The sequence below is a fragment of the Pelodiscus sinensis genome, chromosome 5 (assembly GCF_052426305.1).
Source record: "Pelodiscus sinensis isolate ZL-2025 chromosome 5, ASM5242630v1, whole genome shotgun sequence".
Lineage (NCBI taxonomy): Eukaryota > Metazoa > Chordata > Testudines > Trionychidae > Pelodiscus > Pelodiscus sinensis.
In genome coordinates, this window is record NC_143056.1 from 106,141,022 (window position 1) to 106,160,120 (window position 19,099).

The 19,099-nt window shown below is 50.2% G+C and overlaps 1 protein-coding gene across 12 annotated transcripts in view; it reads right to left on the reverse strand.

Moving 5' to 3' along the window:
• Nucleotides 1-19,099, reverse strand: part of AMPD3 (adenosine monophosphate deaminase 3) — a 127,867-nt gene that overhangs the window by 63,956 nt on the left and 44,812 nt on the right. The gene's annotated exons all lie outside the window — the stretch shown is intronic.

A 19,099-nucleotide genomic window follows, 5' to 3' on the forward strand; every position in this document is an offset into this window, starting at 1 on the left:
ATAGTGAAAGGTCAATTAGTTGCCAAGATCATGTTAGCCCATCAAACCATTCCCTTCATAAACCCATCAAGCTTAATCTAGAAGCCAGATAGGTCTTTTGCCCCCACTACTTCCCTTGGAAGGCTGTTCCAGAACTTCAGTCCTCTAATGGTTTGAAACCTTTGTCTAATTTCAAGTCTAAACTTCCTACTAGCCAGCTTATATCCATTTGTTCTTGTGTCCACATTGGTATTAAGCTTAAATAATTCCTCTCCCTCCCTGGTATTTATCCCTCTTATATATTTAAAGAGAGCTATCATGTTTCCCCTCTGCCTTCTTTTGGTTAATGAAAACAAACCAAGCTCCTTGAGTCTCCTTTCATAAGATAGGTTTTCCATTCCTCGGATTATCCTAGTGGCCCTTCTTTGTACCTGTTCCAGTTTGAAGTCATCCTTCTTAAACATGGGAGACCAGAACTACACACAGTATTCCAAATGAGGTCTCACCAATGCCTTGTATAACAGCACTTACACCTCCTTATTTCTACTGGAAATACCTCGCCTAATGCATCCCAAGACCGTATTAGTCTTTTTCACGGCCATGTCACAATAGCGGCTTATAGTCATCCTGTGATCAACCAGGACTCCGAGGTCCTTCTCCTCTTCCATTACTTCCAACTGATGTATCCCCAGCTTATAAATAAAATTCCTGTTATTAAACCCTATATGCATAACCTTACACTTCTCACTATTAAATTTCATCCTATTGCTATCACTCCAATTTACAAGATCATCCAGATCTTCCTGTATGATATCCCGATCCTTTTCTGAATTGGTAACACCTCCCAACTTTGTGTTATCTGCAAACTTTATTACCACACTCCCAGTTCTGGTGCCAAGGTCAGTAATAAAAAGATTAAATAAGATTGGTTCCAAAACTGATCCCTGAGGAACTCCGCTAGTAACCTCCCTCCAGCCTGACAGTTCACCTTTCAGTATGACCCCCTGTAGTCTCCCCTTTAACCAGTTGCTTATCCACCTCTCATTTTTCATACTGATCCCCATCTTTTCCAAAGTAACCAATAATTCCCGATGTGGTACTGTATCAAATGCCTTACTGAAATCGAGGTAGATTGGATCCACTGCATTTCCTTTATCTAACAAATCTGTTACTTTCTCAAAGAAGGAGATCAGATTGGTTTGGCACGATCTACCTTTTTTAAAACCATGTTATAATTTGTTCCAATTGCCATTAACCTCAATGTCCCTAACTACTTTCTCCTTCAACAATTTTTCCAAGACAGTGAAACTAACAGGCCTGTAGTAACCCGGGTCACTTTTTTTCCTTTTCCTAAAAATAGGAACTATATTAGCAATTCTCAGGTACAACCCCTGAGTTTAGAGATTTATTTAAAAAAATTTGCTAATGGACTTGCAATTTCATGTGCCAGTTCCTTTAATATTCTTGGATGAAGATTATCTGGGCCCCCCAATTTACTCCCATTAAGCTGTTCGAGTTTGGCTTTTACCTCCAATATGGTAATATCTACCTCCACATCCTTATTCCCATTTGTTATGCTGCCATTATCCCTAAGCTCTTCATTAGCCTCATTAAAGATTGAAGAAAAGTATTTGTTTAGATATTGGGCCATGCCTAGATTATCCTTAACCTCCACTCCATCCTCAGTGATTAGCAGTCCCACTTCTTCTTTTTTTGGTTTTTTCATATTTATATGGCTATAAAACCTTTTACAATTGGTTTTAATTCCCTTTGCAAGGTCCAACTCTACATGAATTCTAGCCTCTCTCACTTTGTCCCTACATGCTCTAACCTCAATAAGGTAGCTTTCTTTGCTGGTCCTTCCCATCTTCCATTCCTTATATGCTTTCTGCTTTTTCTTAATCACCTCTCTGAAATGCTTGCTCATCCAGCTTGGTCTAAAACACCTGCCTATACATTTTTTCCCCTTTCTTGGGATACAGGCTTCTGATAGCTTCTGCGATTGTAACTTAAAATAATCCCAGGCCTCCTCTGCCTTTAGATCCATAATTTCTGTAGTCCAATCCACTTCCCTAACTAATTTCCTTAGTTTATTAAAGTTAGCCCTTTTGAAATAAAAAACCCTAGTCTCACATTTATTTTTGTTTATCCTTCCATTTAGTTTGAACTGAATTAGCTCATGATTGCTCGAGCCATGGTTGTCCCCTACAACCATTTCATCTATGAGATCCTCGCTACTCATCAAAACCAAATCTAAAATGGCATCCCCCCCTTGTTGGTTCAGCAACTAATTGATGAAGGAATTCATCAGCTATCACATCTAAGAAAATCTGAGCCCTATTATTATTACTAGCACTTGTTCTCCAATCTATATCTGGAAAGTTGAAATCTCCCATGATTACGCAGTTTCCATGAGTATTTACTTCATTAAAACATTAAAGAGGTCTCTATCCATATCCAAATTAGATCCCGGTGGTCTACAGTACACCCCAAGCACTATCCCTGGGGAGGATCTAATAGTTTTCTTCTCCAATGCCCAGACAGACTCTGTCTTCTCCATTCCATCACTTTTTACTTCTTTACAATCTACCTTATCTTTGATATACAATGCGACTCCACCATCTTTACCTTTATTTCTGTCTTTCCTAAACAGCACATACCCTTCAACACCTGTACTCCAGTCATGCCTAGTATTCCACCATGTTTCTGTTATTCCTATAATATCTGGTTTCACTTCCTGGACCAATAGCTCCATTTTGTTACCTAGGCTCCTCGCATTGGTGTACAAACATCTTAATTTTTGCTGTTTGGCCTCACTCACATTCTTTACCCAATTTGGCCCGGACATCGTACCTTCAATATGACCTATTAGACTAGTATCCACACTACCCTTCATCCTTGTGTCTATTCTCCTATCCCCAGCTATATCCTTTATATCCTTTCTTACTTCTTTTTCTTCCCTCTCAATGCTAAAATCCGGCGTAGAGATTACCTGAACATCTCCCAACCGTCTCCCCCAAATTCCTAGTTTAAAGCTCTCTTAATCAGTTGTGCCAGCCTCCATCCTAGAAGTCTATTTCCCTCCCTACTTAGGTGAAGTCCATCCTGAGAGAACAGTCATATGTCCATGAATGCCTCCCACTGGCCATACATCCCAAAGCCCTCCTTATAGCACCACTGTCTGAGCCATCTATTGAGCAACATAATTCTGTCACATCTTAGTTGCCCTTCTCTAGGAACAGGCAGAATCCCACTAAAGATCACCTGAGCCTCGATTTCCTTAAGCGTCTTCCCCAGCCTGGCATAGTCTCCCTTGATTCATTCCAGCGAGAACCTAGAGATATCATTTGTTCCTACATGAAGGATGACCAATGGATTCTTTCCCGCTCCCTTTAGTATCCTCTCCAACCTCACTTCCACATCCCGTATCTTAGCACCTGGCAGACAGCACACCCTTCTATTCTCTGGATCAGCTCTAGTTACAGGCCTGTCTATTCTTCTCAATAAGGAGTCCCCAATCACGTAGACCCTCCCATATACCTGTCTCAGCAAAGCATGTCTTCAGCAGACACACTAGACACTTAGTCCCCCTCACTAGTCTGGCATATTCCATCAATTTCCATCCTACTCTCCCCTCTCCTGAATTTTAAAAATGTTAGCAATGAAGGAATTAACTATTTCTTTTCATAATTAACTTTTCCCTACACTCTTCAACTTGAATCTGTCTGAACACCTTCTATGTCAATAATAAAAGTAGAATGTGAGGAGGCAGTTGTAGGGCCATGGTCAGCCCACAGCTATAAGTGACATTGTTCTTTAAGATTTTGAAAGATATGAACTGGAAGCAACACTGAAATAAGCAGTGCTTGGAAGGAAATCCGAGCACTTTGCCTTTAAGAGTCTGGGGGAGGCTCCCTCTCATCCAATCAACTTGGAATGAGCCTGGGAAAAGGGACGAGCATAAATATTGCCTCCTTCCTCATAGCAGGGCAGGCACCTGTGGGAGAGGTCTGTGTCTGTTAGTCAAACCAACCCTACAAGCCTAAGGACTAACAGCAGGGAAGAGCCACATAAGAAGTAGCTGGCAAAGGCCATATCACTGGCTATATTACAGTCCTGCCCCAAAGAGCAGAGCTGGGGACTCCTGGCTTAAAGAGAGAATTAATAATTGCTTGAATTATCCAGCTCTATCAGGAGGGTCATAGTTGCTACCTTAAGGAGAGAGACAGACTGTTTAACTGAAGTTTATGCTGTTCCAGGCAGAGAGCTGGAAGCTCCTGACCAGGACTTTAACATGGACCCAGAGTAGAATGACCTGGGCAACTAAAACAGCAAGTTACATTTAGTTGAAAGGCTTTTAACAATCCCAGACACCACACGAGGGTACATGTCTTACACTAATTTGGTATGAGTAACTGAATGAAAGAATATGAGGGAGCCAAGAGTGCAATGATATTATGGAGCTATGCTAGAGGCCAGTACCTCATGACAAGGTGTATACAGAGTCTAATGTGCATATATCATACATAGCTATAAGTGTACATATGTTCTGCCATAGGTCCAAGGAAGACTGTGGAATCTCCATGACTGAAGATTTTTAAGAACAGGTTCAATGAACCACTATCAAGGATTGGCTAGGTCTATTTCATCCTGCCTCAGAGCAGGAGGTTGGATATGTGGACCTCTCCAGGTCCTTTCCAGTTCTACCTTTCTATACATCGATTATTTTAATATTATTGTACTCATTAAAAGGCAAAAGATTAGCAGGGTATATCGTGGGAGAGAGATCACCCTGAATCTGAATAATGGACTTTGATGGGATAACAAAGGTCTGGCCCAGCAAAGAAAAAAAGTGAAAGGACTTTGTCTCTGTCCCAGGAAGCAGAAACTGTCTGCAACAGTCCTGTTCTGTTCACTACACTGGGAGCTTCTCCAGGTTTAGAGAAGCAGATGCAGATTTCTAAGTAAAACCCGAGTGGATTGGTGGTGGCAGTGCTGAGCTGAACCCAGTGTGAAACTCGTCTCCTAATAACAGCAGCGCTAAACTGAATTCATAGCAATCTGGGACCTTCCTGAGCTGGTGAAAGGAAAGTTGAAATTTGTATGAGCCAAGTAGCTGAATATTGGGATCAGGACCAGCCAGAACACTTCTTTCCAGATTGCAGCAGACCAATAATGGAGAGTCATACCCAGCTGTCCCTTGGGTACCACTGAGATAAACTCAACCTGCAACTTGTGTTTTCTGCTGAATGGTTTGCAGTAAGATCTTGTTCTGGGCACTTGCTACCAATGATGGCTCATGGGTCGTGGAGCAGTGACTGCATTCCTGCTGCACTGATTTGGGTTGTTCAGTTTCTTACAAGAACACATACTTGGTTTTCAGTTTTCCTTTGCCCATTTCCCCCCCATATAAAAATATATTTACATTCCATTTTCTCGAAGGACTACTTTTTTTTTGCATAAAGTGCATAAAGTGGGGGAAAACTGTCTGCAAAGCTGATCAGGACTGCTTTATGTCTGGCTCCAGAAAAATAAACATGTTGATGAGGGTGGCACCTAGCAAAAAGATTCTGTTTTCAAGAATGCTAAGGGAAATCTAGAGGATTTATGAATCTCTGAGCCAGATTTTCAACTGCTTTTGAGTTCCACTGAGACATTTAGGCATGGGAGAGAGGAGCAAGGGATCAGTTTTTGTGCCCTGATCTTAAGCAGCCAATGCCAAAGCCCAGAAAATAGCAGAGCATAGGGCAGCAACTCTAACTTATTCCAGCAAAGGATCAGGTATGCTGGGGAGTAGTATCTGACATGCACATACACACCCTTTCCTTGGGCTGGTTTTGCAGAAGATAGCTATGACTTCTCTGGAAGCTTTATGTCAGCAAAGAGTTAACCAACAGAGAAGGATTCTCTGTTGGTTATCTACAACCACTTTGTACCACCTCAGAAATGCAAAGTGGACTTAAAGTGGATTGAGTGGACTACAGGATCTAGCCCTTGTTCTATGTTTTTAAAAAGAATACTGAAAGTTTTCTGTTAAACTCAGCACTGTTTGCTTTGGTTTTGGATCACCCGTGTGCCAAAGAGCCAATAAGACTTTGCTCCAGGGTGCTATTGCTCTAGATTAGCAGTCACTATATAGAAGTTTACAGAAATATTATTCTGCTTGCATGCTAGCAGTCTTGTCAAGTACAATGCTCTTACTGGACATGAAAAATGAAGTAGACAGGCACCCTGGGAGAACAGTACTATGTATACAGTGACACACACAATTTTGTAGAAATATAGGTGCATTTCTCCCCAAGGACATTTTATTGAAGTCAGTATTGTAGTGGATGTGTAGACTGTTTTAACTATAGCAACCACTAACCATAGGAAAAAACAGTCATCCTAACAGCTTAACTGGTGATGAACATTTATTATTGTCTATATACAATACTCCTCTCCTGCTGCTGAATGTTACACCACAGAAGACAGAGTGGACAATTTACAGGGGAACCCTTTAAAATAAAACGTTTGCCACGTCCACACCTTGCTCATGACAATTTCAGGTACAATAGCAGACTTACCATGTATAGCAGTGGTCTCCAATCTTTTTAAGCATGAGACTACTTTTTGAATTTAAGTGCAATCCAAGATCTCTCTCACACCCAAATACCCCTGCCCCGCCTCCTTTGTGCCCCTTCTCAGAGGCCCCACCCCTGCTCACTCCGACCTTCCTCCCTTCCCCATTCTTCCTTCCTTTCACCAGGCTGGGGCAGAGGGTGCAGGCTCTGGTCTTGGAGTAAGGAATTTGGAGTGTGAGAGGGACTCTGAGCTGAGCCTGGGGCAGGCAGTTGGGATACAAGAGGGGGTTCTAGGTGCAGGTTCTGGGAGGGCATTTGGATACAGGGTACTCAGGGCTAGGGTAGGAGCTTGGGGTACAGGAGGGGGTTGACGTAGTGAGGGAACCTGGCTGGCTTCTATGCTGCCGGCTCTGGGGTAACCCCCACTGCTGCCGTAGGTACCATGACCCAGCAAAACAGGATGAGTCACTATGCAAAGGGATCTCTCAACCGGTTTGGCCAGACACCCCCCATGGAGAGGAACAAAGGAAGGTGGAATGCTGCCCTGGCTGGGGGGCAGGGCTGGAAGAGGTTGCTTAGTTGCTGTCTGGGAGCATGGAGGAGACAGCCTAGGAAAAGGGGCTGGAGTTTAGGGGCCCAATCTCCCCCATCTCAAGGGGGCCTGAGGCATCCTAGCCCAGCTCTGTGACCAGATTACATCTGTGCTGTGCTGTAGATGGAGGGGCAATAAACTTCCTCTATTCCACCGGCTCGTGCAGTCTGTGCCATTTCGGGGTGCAGGAGACGGGGGACCCCCAACGCACCGTCACACTGGTGTCAGAAGTGGGATGCACTGCACCCCATGGATGGAGCTTCCAGCGGCGAGCGACAAGGCGCCGTAGAAGCAAGAGCCCTGGAGCCAAGCATGCTGGAGACAGAGCGAAGCGGTTCCTGGGAATCATGGGGCGCTACAGCACTAGACTGGTGAGTCTGCACCGAGGGGACCAGCGGGCAGATGGCCTACGCCCGACTCTTGAAGGCAGAGCTGGTGGGGCTGTGCAGAGAGAGGGGCTTGCCTGTGCGGAAAGCAGCCAAGGCCCAGCTGATTGCCCAGCTGGAAGAGAATGACCAGCCACAGGGCCAGGATCTTGTCCCCAGGGGAAGCAGCCAGACCCCCCCTGAGAGTGTGTCAGGCTCAGAGAGGGGGAGGAGCGCTGGAACCCACTGGAGAGATGAGACAGCATCTCCCAGGAGGCCTGCAAGCTGTAGCCCATCTAGGGCAGGGGCCAGCCCAGTGGAGCTGCGGCGGCTGGAGATCCAGCTGTGGATCAAGGAATTGGAAGTAGAGGACTGAGAGAGGGACCGCCAGGACCGAGAGAAGGAGCGCCAAGATCGAGAAAGGGATCGCCAGGACCGAGAGAGGCAGCGACAGCATGAGCTGGCCATGGCAGAGCGGAGAACTGGCGGGGCACCGGCTGCGCCAAGTGCGGATGGGCCCCAGGGTCCCGGGACTGCCAGACGCTTGGAGAGGCTCGTGGTGGCCCAATTGAAGGACATGGGCGACATAGACAGGTTCCTCAGCTCCTTTGAGAGGGCCTGTGGACTGCAACGGGTTCCCCAAACTGACTGGCTGCAGGAGCTCATCCCCGCACTGAACCAGGAGGCGGCCGGAGTGCTCAGTCAGCTGGAGGACCTACAGCCAGGGGATTACAACCGAGTCAAGGACGCCCTGCTGCACAAGTTCGGGCTGACCCCCGAGATGTACAGGAAGAAGTTCCGGGGGGTACAGAAAGGGCCACGGGAGACCTATATGGATCTGGCCTCCCGCCTGTCGCAATACGGCTGCAAGTGGGTGTCTGGAGTCGGAGCCCAGACCGCAGAGGAGCTGCTCAAGCTGGTCATGATGGAGCAGTTCTATGAAGCATGCTCACCCAAACTGAGGCTGTGGCTCAAGGACCGGAGACCAGAGAACCCCCAGGAGGCCGGGAGGCTGGCGGATGAGTTCACGGAAAGCCGGTCCGGGTGTGAACAGGAGTCCCGGAGAGAAAGGGAATCGCGCAGAGACCGGATCTCGGCTGAGCGATGGAGGGAGTCAACTACGAGGCGAGCCCAAGGAACAGGTCGTCTGTGCCCCAGAGAACCAGCCAGGGCCTGGACAGAGACAGCCCAAAGCCTAACTTGCCATCGCTGTGGGCAAAAAGGCCACAAGAGGGCTCAGTGCACCAGGTCCCAGGACTGGGGACTTTCCAGGGTTAACTGGCTGGGGCGGGAGGAAGGGCAGGCTGCCCCAGAGGCAGGGGCTGGCAGGCAAACCTCAGCTCAGAGTGGGGGGAAGGATGCTCAGTGCACCTCCCCTGGGAGGTCTGATTCTCAGGAGGCGGATTTCTCCGTGTACCGGGTGGGGGCAGGACAGCCCCTGAGGAGCGAGTGCCTCATACCCCTGGAGGTGGATGGTAGGAAGGTGACAGGCTTCTGGGACACGGGGGCGGAGGTGACGCTGGCCCGATCCGATATAGTGGCCCCAGACCGGATACTACCCCACACGCAGCTGACCCTGAAGGGCATAGATGGGTCCCCGTTTAAGGTGCCTGTAGCCCGGGTGCATCTGAAATGGGGGGCCAAGGAAGGTCTTAAGGAAGTGGGGGTGCACCCGCACTTGCCCACCGAGGTGCTGATGGGGAATGACCTAGAGGAGTGGCCCCAGGAATCCCAGCGGGCTCTAGTCACCACCCGGAGCCAGAGCCAGCGAGGGGCTGGCAACCTGGGTCCAGGGAAGGGCTCCCAGCAGAGTCCTCAGGATCCCATCCCAGTGGACACAGGGTCCAGCCAGGCTGGGACTCCGGACCGAGGCAAAGGTGGGGGACAGGTCCCGATCCCTGCCTCAGCAGCTGAATTCCAGGCTGAGGTGCAGGCAGACCCTTCCTTGCAGAGGCTGAGGGACCAGGCTGGCCTCCGTGCAGTTCAGCCCCTGGGGAGAGGTGGCCAGGAGAGATTCCTGTGGGAGCAGGGATTCCTGTTCCGGGAATGGCTTCCCCCCAGGAAGGTGAAGGCATGGGGGGTCCAGCAGCAGCTGGTCGTCCCCCAAAAGTATCGCCTCAAGCTGTTGTATTTGGCCCACGACGTCCCTGTTGCAGGCCACCAGGGGATCCGGAGCACCCGGCAGAGGCGTGCTCCAACACTTCTATTGGCTGGGAATCTTTACAGCCGTACAGCGGTACTGCCGGTCCTGTGACTCCTGCCAGAGGGGCGGGAAGGCCCAAGACAGGAGGAAAGCGGCTTGGGGGGTCCCTACACCATATAGAGGACCCTCTGGGCTCACTGAGAGAGTTATGGGAGGGGAAGGCCTCCCTGGATGGAGCGTCGGGGGTGGAAGCCGCCCTGGCTGTCCAGAGAAGGCTCGCTGGGCTCATGGCCCCGGCCCGAGAGACCCTGGCCAGAGATCTAGGCCAGCGGAAGGGTGGGTGTGACCCCTGAGGACAGGCCTGTGCCAGTCGCCCTGGAGCGGTGCAGCGAGTGGAGAGAGGGAAGCCAGCTCATGTGGGGCCTCGCCACGGCCGGCCCGAGTCAAGGGGAGCACGCATGTCCCCAGGGCAGGTTCCCACGCAGAGGACCCGAACTTCCCTAGGTCACGAGCGGAGTGACCCTGCTCAGTTCGCTCTCGGAGGGGGGAGAACTGTGACGTAGTGAGGGAACGTGGCTGGTTTCTATGCTGCTGGCTCTGGGGTAACCCCCACTGCTGCCGTGGGTACCATGACCCAGCAAAACAGGATGAGTCACTATGCAAAGGGATCTCTCAACCGGTTTGGCCAGACACCCCCCATGGAGAGGAACAAAGGAAGGTGGAATGCTGCCCTGGCTGGGGGGCAGGGCTGGAAGAGTGTTGCTTAGTTGCTGTCTGGGAGCATGGAAGAGAGAGCCTAGGGAAAGGGGCTGGAGTTTAGGGGCCCAGTCTCCCCCATCTCAAGGGGGCCTGAGGCATCCTAGCCCAGCTCTGTGACCAGATTACATCTGTGCTGTACTGTATCCTGGAGGGGCAATAAACTTCCTCTATTCCACCGGCTGGTGCAGTCTGTGCCATTTCGGGGTGCAGGAGACGGGGGACCCCCAACGCGCCGTCACACCTGGGGTAGGATTTTGGGATGTGGGCTCTAGCTGGGCACCGATTACCTCAGGTGGCTGCTGGGTGGTGGTGCAGTGGCTCACCCCTATCCTGGCCCTGCACTACTCCCAAAAACAGCCAGGAAACACCATCCAAGTCCTGTTTTGTCCCGTCTCTACTCTGTGGCAATAGGATACAGAGTGGGAGAGGGGGCACCTTGACATGAGCACCCCTTTTCTCCCTCCCAGAAATAACAAGTTACTCACCCTGTGTAGTAACACTGGTTCTTCGAGATGTGCCCCATAGGTGCTCCACTCTAGGTGTCGGGTCTGTCCCAGCGCCGCTGGTCGGAAGCTTTCAGAGCCATCTTCGGCCGGTCTGCGCATGCCCCCTGCAGCGCGCGGCTTTCGCGCCTTTGATCACAAGCGCAGACCGGCCTCCCCGCCAGTTCCTCTCACCGCTCGGTCCCTGAAAGATAAATCAAAGGGAGAGACCTGGAGCAGGGAGGAGGGCGGGTCGTGGAGCACCCACGGGGCACATCTCGAAGAACCAGCGTTACTACACAGGGTGAGTAACTTGTTCTTCTTCTTCGAGTGGCCCCGTGGGTGCTCCACTCTAGGTGACTGTATAGCAGTAACCAGGACACCAGCGCTCCGGGTCTATCAATTATTGCCTGTAGAAGACAGTACTGCAGAAGCCACTGCGTGGTCTGACGCCCATCGTTGTACTATGGCATAAGGTCTCATAAAGGAAGTACTTGAAGCCCAAGTAGCGGCTGTACAGATATCTGCCAGGGGAACTCCCCTGGAAAGAGCCGTAGAGGTTGCTACTGCCCTAGTTGAATGTGCCCGTGGATTGGAGGGCAACGGTCTGTTACGAATAGCGTGACACCGGGTTATGCAGAGGGAGATAAGCCTAGCTATGCGTTGAGTTGAAATCGGCTGTCCTTTGGATCGCTGCGCTGTTGATATCAAAAGCTTATCTGTTTGGCGCCATTGTCTGGTTCTGTCTATGTAGAAGGCCAGGGCACGTCTGACATCCAGTGTATGAAGCATGGCCTCCTTATTTGAGGCATGTGGCTTCAGATAAAAAGAACAATTGGTTCGTTGATGTGGAACGACGAGGAGATCTTAGGGGTGAACGCCGGGTGCAACCGTAGCGTCACTGATTCTTTTGAAAACAATGTGAACGGGGGAGTCGACATCATCGCTCCTAACTCACTGACTCTGCGCGCTGATGTAATTGCGAGCAGGAAAGCCGTCTTCATAGCATCTGCAGTGCTACGGATGCAAGTGGTTCAAATGGGGGAAACATAAGTGTTTCAAGAACTAAGTCCAAATTCCACGACGGTGGAGGAGGTCTCCGAGGTGGACTTATATTATTTAGACCCTTGAGGAATTGCTTGGTGGTTGGATGTGAAAACAATGAGAACCCCTGTATTGGGGAATGGAACGCACTGATGGCCGATAGATGAACACGGAGGGATGCCAGCGAGAGTTTTGAATCCCGCAAGTGCAGCATGTAATCAAGGACCTGGTGTAATGGAGCGGACAGCGGTTGGACGTTGTTTTGAAGGCACCAAGTCGAGTATCTGCACCATTTAGCGAGGTAAGTGCGTCTTGTTGAATCCTTTCTACTATGAATTAGAATGGACTTGACCTGCTGTGAGCAAAGGTTCTCATCTTGTTCGAGCCAGTCAGGAGCCACGCTGTCAGATGTAGCATCTCCAGCTTGGGATGTAGCAGAGAACCCCGTTCTTGGGAGAGAAGGTTCTGGTATAAAGGCAGAGGCCACGGAGGCCGTAGAGACATCCTGTGCAAGAACGGATACCAAGCTTGCCTGGGCCAGGCCGGTGCTATCAGAATCACCGTTGCTGCCTCTGTTCTGATCTTTTCCAGTGTTCTGGGAATGAGAACTATTGGAGGGAACGCGTACAGTAGTGATTTCTTCCAGCTGGTTAGTAGTGCATCGCCTAGTGATCCCTTGCCGATCCCTGTTCTGGAACAGAACAGGCGACACTTCTTGTTGGAGGCCGTCGCAAACAGATCTACCAGGGGCGTGCCCCATCTGTTGAAGACATCCTGAATCACATCTTGCCTCATTTCCCACTCGTGGTCTACGGGGAAGCGCCTGCTTAGGGAGTCGGCAATGACATTGGCTATGCCAGGTAAGTAGGATGCTGCTATGATGATATTGTTCCTTATGCACCAGTTCCAGCACCATACCGCTTCTGTGCATAGGGAGTGTGACCTCGCTCCGCCTTGTCTGTTTAGGTAATACATCGCTGCCATGTTGTCCGTAAATACTCTGACTGTCTTGCCCTTCAGGTGAGTACGGAAGTGTTTGCATGCCAGGAATATTGCACGCAACTCCAGTCTGTTGATATGTAGATGCCTCTCGGCGGGAGACCAGCGACCTTGTATGCGTTTGTCGCCCATGTGCGCACCCCATCCTATGAGGGAGGCGCCCGACGTCAGCTGTATCGATGGGGTTGGTCTGTGGAACGGCATTCCCACGAGAATGTTTGATGCCTTGGTCCACCAGCGCAGAGACACGTGAACGTGGAGCGGAGGAGAAACTTGTTTGTGAATGTCGTGTCTTCCCGGCACATACACCGTTGCCAGCCAGTGTTGCAGGTTTCTGAGGTGGAGGCGTGCATGGGGAACGACAAACGTGGCCGCAGCCATGTGGCCCAGGAGACGCAGACAGGTATGTACTGAGACTACTGGGCCCTTGCCTAGTAGAGTGACCAGGTCCTTTATCGCCTGGAATCTGTCCTTCGGTAAATAGGCTCTTGCCGCCTTTGTCGAGAACTGCCCCTATAAACTGTATATTCTGCGTTGGAGTGGGGGGGTCGATTTCGACTCGTTCACAATTAGTCCTAGGGAGTCGAACACTCGTCTGACTGTTGTGACCATGAGGGATGTTTCTTCCTGTGATGTGCCCTTTATCAAACAGTCGTCCAGATAAGGGAATATGATGACTCGCATTCGCCGGAGGTGCGTCGCAACGACTGCGAGGGTCTTTGAGAATACCCGTGGAGCCGAAGCAAGACCGAATGGGAGGACACGATATTGGAAATGCTTGTCCTTTATGATGAAGCGCAGGAATCGTCTGTGTGCGGGATGTATCGTTATATGAAAGTACGCATCCTGTAGGTCGAGGGCCGCAAACCAATCGTTGTTGTCCAGAGCTGGGATGATCGTTGTGAGCATCGTCATTTTGAATCGCTGTTTTCTGAGGTAGCGATTCAACTGGTGCAGATCCAGAATAGGTCTCCATCCCCCCGTTTTCTTTTGCGTTAGGAAATAACGTGAATAGAACCCTTTTCCTCTAAAGTCCTCTGGGACCTTCTCTATCGCCCCGATAGATAGTAGGCGATAGGCCTCTTGCTGCAGGAGGTCCTCGTGAGAAGGGTCCCTGAAAAGGGACGGGGATGGTGGGGTGGTAGGAGGGAGGGATGTGAATGGGATGGTGCGACCAGATCTTATCACCTCCAACACCCATTTGTCTGATGTTACAGCAGCCCACTGATGATAATAGGGTTGCAGTCTGTGATGAAAAATGGGCTTGGCATCTCTGGCAACGATTGGAGTGTTCGGCACGCCCTCGACATGGGAGTCAAACCTGCTGTTTGGGCGCCCCGGCATTGTTCACTCTAGTCGGGTGAGGACGTCTGCACTGTGGTTTCTGCCTAGAATGACCTTTATCATAAGGACGGTTTTATTGCCTGCGGAATTGATAGTCATCCCGCTTTTGGAACGGAAAATATTGTCTGCGGCGGAAAGGTGGGACGTACATTCCGAGAGTACACAAGGTTGTACGCGAGTCCTTCCCTGTATGGAGTACGTCATCCGTTTTTTCCGCGAAGAGCTTAATCCTATCAAATGGAAGGTCTTCCACTTTGGATTGTAACTCTCTAGGTACTGCGGCCGTTGCTAGCCATGAGGCCCTTCGCATGGATACTGCAGTAGCAACTGTTCGCGCCACTGTGTCAGCCATGTCACTGGCAATTTGCAGACCTGCTCTGGCACACGCATATCCCTCTTGAATTATCTCACGGAGGAGAATCCTATCGGCCTCGGAGATTCGTTGTGCAATCTCCGTCAATCTTGCAATGTTATCGAAGCTATGGTTGGACAAGAGAGCCGCATAATTAGCGATACACAGGAGCAGTGTGGATGAAGAGTACACCTTCCGTCCAAAGATGTCTAGCTTTTTTGCATCCTTGTCAGCTGCTGAATTTCTGACCTGTGGGTTCTTTGCTCTCTGCAAGGCTGCGTCTACCACCAGTGAATTTGGCTGGGGGTGAGTGAACAGGAACTCTGCCCCTTTGGCTGCTATGAAGTATCTTTTCTCCGCCCTTTTACATGATGGGGTAACTGAAGCCGGCGTGTTCCAGATCTCTGAAGCTGACTCTAGAATTGCCTCGTCTAGCGGTAAGGCCGCTCTGGATTGATGCCTAGGGTGTAAGTTCTTCCACAACTTATGTTGTTTCGCTTGCACATCTGTTAGTTGAACTTCCTGTGACTGCGCCACCCTCTTGAATAGGTCTTGGAATTCACAGGCATCACCCGGTGGTGATGGATCCCCCACGAAAACTGCATCATCTGGGGAGGGTGATTGGACATCCCCAGGGGAAGCTGCAGGCGTGTGCTCGCCTGTATCCGAAATTTGACCCTCCTCCGGGTCAGAGAGGACTGATGTTGAGGGTGCCGTGGGAAGGGGCGGTTTCGGTGAATGAAGTCTTTGATATTCAGGGGCATGTGGTGAAGCCCGTCTATGATACGGCTGGTGGCAGCAGCAAGAGTGGGAATGGGAGTGTGATCTGCCCTTCCTTATAGGGGCATGATAACTCCTGTGAGTATGATAATCATAATCAGGAGATGATCTCCTTGATGTATACCTGCTGTTGTGCCTGCTCCGATATGATCTGGGAGGCGAGTAGGTCGGCGAGCGAGATCTATGTGGAGAGCCCCGTCTATAAGAGTAATTCGAGCAGGAGCGTCTATGATCGCTATTATACGTGGAGGAATAAGCCCCCCTGTCTGAGTGACATGCAGGAGGGGAAGGCTCTGGTGAGAAGTACAGTGAAGGTGACCTGGAATGGTACCTAGGTGCTGATTTCCTTGCTGTCTTAGTAGGAACAGCTGCCCGGGACTGCTGGGCAGCTGTCAGGTCTCCTGCTGTGTTGCCGAGGTTACGCTCAGCATACACCGGCTGAGAATGCCTTGAAGGCAGAGATTGTAATCTCGGTGCCCAGGGGTGGGAGGACTGAGCAGCTCTCGGCTCGGGGTTAATGATTTCCCTAGGCAGGGAGCAATTGCTCTCGCACGGCACCGAGCTCTCACAGGGCACCGTGTTAATGCTTTCCCCCGGCACGGAGCGAGTGCTCTCACACGGCACCGGGGGTGCTCCGGGGGAATTTCTCTCTTGCGGTGCCGTCTGCCCTGTCGGCACTGCGCGGTGAGCCATGGTCTCCCGGTGCTGCTGTGTCTTCTCTGGAGCGGCCAGTGCTCGCTCCTGTGGAGGGGTCGGGGATGCCTCTCTCAGCAGTCCCGACCCCGTTGCCACTTCTGACTCATCCTGCTGCTGCGGGGACGGTTCCCTGTCAGGCGGATTCGTTGGTGGCATTAGCGGCATGGCCAGCTTATCCCCCGAAGGGGTTCTGGTCCATACATGCTCCCTAGGAGTAGGGGCAGCTGCTTCAGAAGCCGAAGCTGTGCGCGGCTTTGCTGGTTCTGCCACAGACCGGGGAAGCGTTTTTGCTGCCGGTCTCGCCTCCGACTTGTCCTGGCTCACCCGCGGCAGGGGGACAGCGGGGAGCGGGCGGGTGGGAGACGCCTTTTTCTTTTTTGTTTTAGGCACCCCTGGGGATAGCGCCCTTCTCTTTGGAGCAGCTGTTTGCTCCTGTGTAGTTTGTGCTGGCTGAAGACCCTTGTCGCAAAGAAGGAGCTTGAGCCGGAGATCCCTGTCCCTGCGCGCCCGCGGGGTTAACTTCAGGCAATGGACGCATTTTTGGGGTACATGGGACTCCCCCAAACAGCTGACACATATTGTGTGTCCGTCTGAGGCTGGCATAGCCTCTTTGCACTGGGAGCACCTTTTGAATCCTGGTGTCCCAGGCATGATTCAGTTACCTAGGCAAACTGCCGCACTGGCAGAAATTGACTAGAAAAACGTCTTTTTCTTTTTTTTTCTTTTTTTTTTAAACTAACTAACAGGTAACTAACTATCTAATAAGAACTAACTAATTTACAATATCTCTCTGACAGGATTCTGCTCTGAGGAGATCATGAAGCTCCACCAGCAACCTGGGGCGGCTGAGAGGAACTGGCGGGGGGGCCGGTCTGCGCTCATGATCAAAGGCGCGAAAGCCGCGCGCTGCAGGGGGCATGTGCAGACTGGCCGAAGACGGCTCTGAAAGCTTCCGACCAGCGGCACCGGGACGGACCCGACACCTAGAGTGGAGCACCCACGGGGCCACTCGAAGAAGAAGCAGGAGGCTACTGAGGGGACAACTCCAAGACAAAGGGCAGGAGATGCACAATAGTGGGGGAAGGGGCAGCTGAAGTGCCAGTCCTCAATAGCCTCTTGGCCAAACCTGTCAGGATCCCTTTTCAGGGGCTCAAAGATCTACCGGTAGATCCCAACCTACTGGTTGGTGACCACTGGTGTAAAGGAATGCCTCTTTGGCATGCTGAACAAAAGCTCATGCAGAAACTCTCAGGAATATATCTGTTAGGAGTATGGAAGACAGAATTACTTACTAGTGCACTGCTCTGGAGACTAGGGTTCAATCTGTGGCTTTCAACAGTCTTCATGTGATTTTGGGAAAATTATTTAATCTTAGCTCCCATACATAAAATAGAGATATTATTTCCTAGCTGACAGCATTGGGGGTCACTTGGGTCCAGCAGGTTGCAGCTCAACAATTTCAGGATGGTCCTGCCAGGCAATCAGAAGGGTTAGCAGCCAAGTTAAAGGCCACCATCCCCCTAGTGGTCGCCTGTTTCCCCTGGCTGGGCTGAGGAGTAGGAAAAGGACAGGAGGACCCAGGCCTCCCTCTCCACTATGGCCAGGACTGAAGGGGGAAAGGGCAAGGAGAGTCTCAGTTCCCTTTAGTTGGTGTAACAGACCATCTTCCCCTTCGACTCTTCCCACCTCCCCCTGGTCTCTTTTCAGTTTGGGGCAGAGCCCCTGCACTTGACTTCCCACTGAGCAGAGAATCAGTCCCTCAATCTCAACAGTTCCAAGAGTCAGTTAGGTCTTCCCAGTTCACTTTCCAGCCTTCTCTAACTCCCCCTTGCCAAAAGTGGGTTTGTAGGAGAAGGAGAAAAAGGTCAGACCCTGGACCTCTCTGCTGAATCTTAAACCTTTCTTCTTTCTTCTGTCCTAGAAGCTGCAGCCAGACTTCCCTGCACACCTGTCAGTATCTCATTTTAAAAATGCCCTCCATATGAAGCATGATCGGTAGCTGCTGAGGGACGGGGCCTTCTTGGCCCAATACTACTCCATTATTCCTTGGCTACCTCTACATTGGCAGCTTCTTGAGCAAGAACTCTTTTGCGGAAGAGTTCTTGTGCAAAAACTCTTCCAGAAGAGAGCGTCTACATTGGCATGTGCTTTTGCGCAAGAGATGTGCTTTTGAGCAAGAGCATCCATGGCAGTGTAGACGCTATCTTGCACAAAAAAGCTCTGATGGCCATTTTAACTATCGGGCTTTCTTGCGCAAGAAATTCATATTGCCTGTCTACACTGGTCTCTTGCGCAAGAACAGTTGTGCAAAAGGGCTTATTCCTGAGCGGGAGCGTCAGAGTTCTGGCGCAAGAAGCCCTGATTTCATACATTAGAACGTCAGTTTACTTGCACAAGAATAGGCAGCCAGTGTAGACAGGCAGCAAGTTTTTGCGCAAGAGCGGCTGCTTTGGCGCAAGATCGCGCCAGTGTAGACACAGCCCTTTAGCCTTAGGAAGGGGTCTGTAAACCCCATCACACTGGCACAGGTCTTGTGAGGATAAAATCCACTAGAGATTGTGAGGTATTCGGATACTCAGAATATATTTGAGTACTGCGCTTATGTACTTAACTTAAAACGTGATACTCTTATTTTTATACAGATCTGAAATATTTTGTGATTGCGCTTCAGTAAACGGGCTATTCTGTAAATACTTCCAGGATGTCTAAAAATACAAGTGGCAATCTCTGAATTTAAAGGATCTTTGCCTCTGACAGAGATCATCTCCATTTCTGTTTACAAATGTACTTCTGAACAGAACATTTATCTTTGGAATGCATCCAATTACACAAAGTGGCAGACAGGTTTCACTAAAGGCACTGTTCCAAAGTAGGACCTAGGGGAAAATGCTAAAACTAAACTATTATGAATCTAGTGACCTAACATGAGAGTTAGATCAGTGAACAGAGGTCACAGCATTTAGAAAACTATAATAAAAATATAACAAGTATTATTACCTTA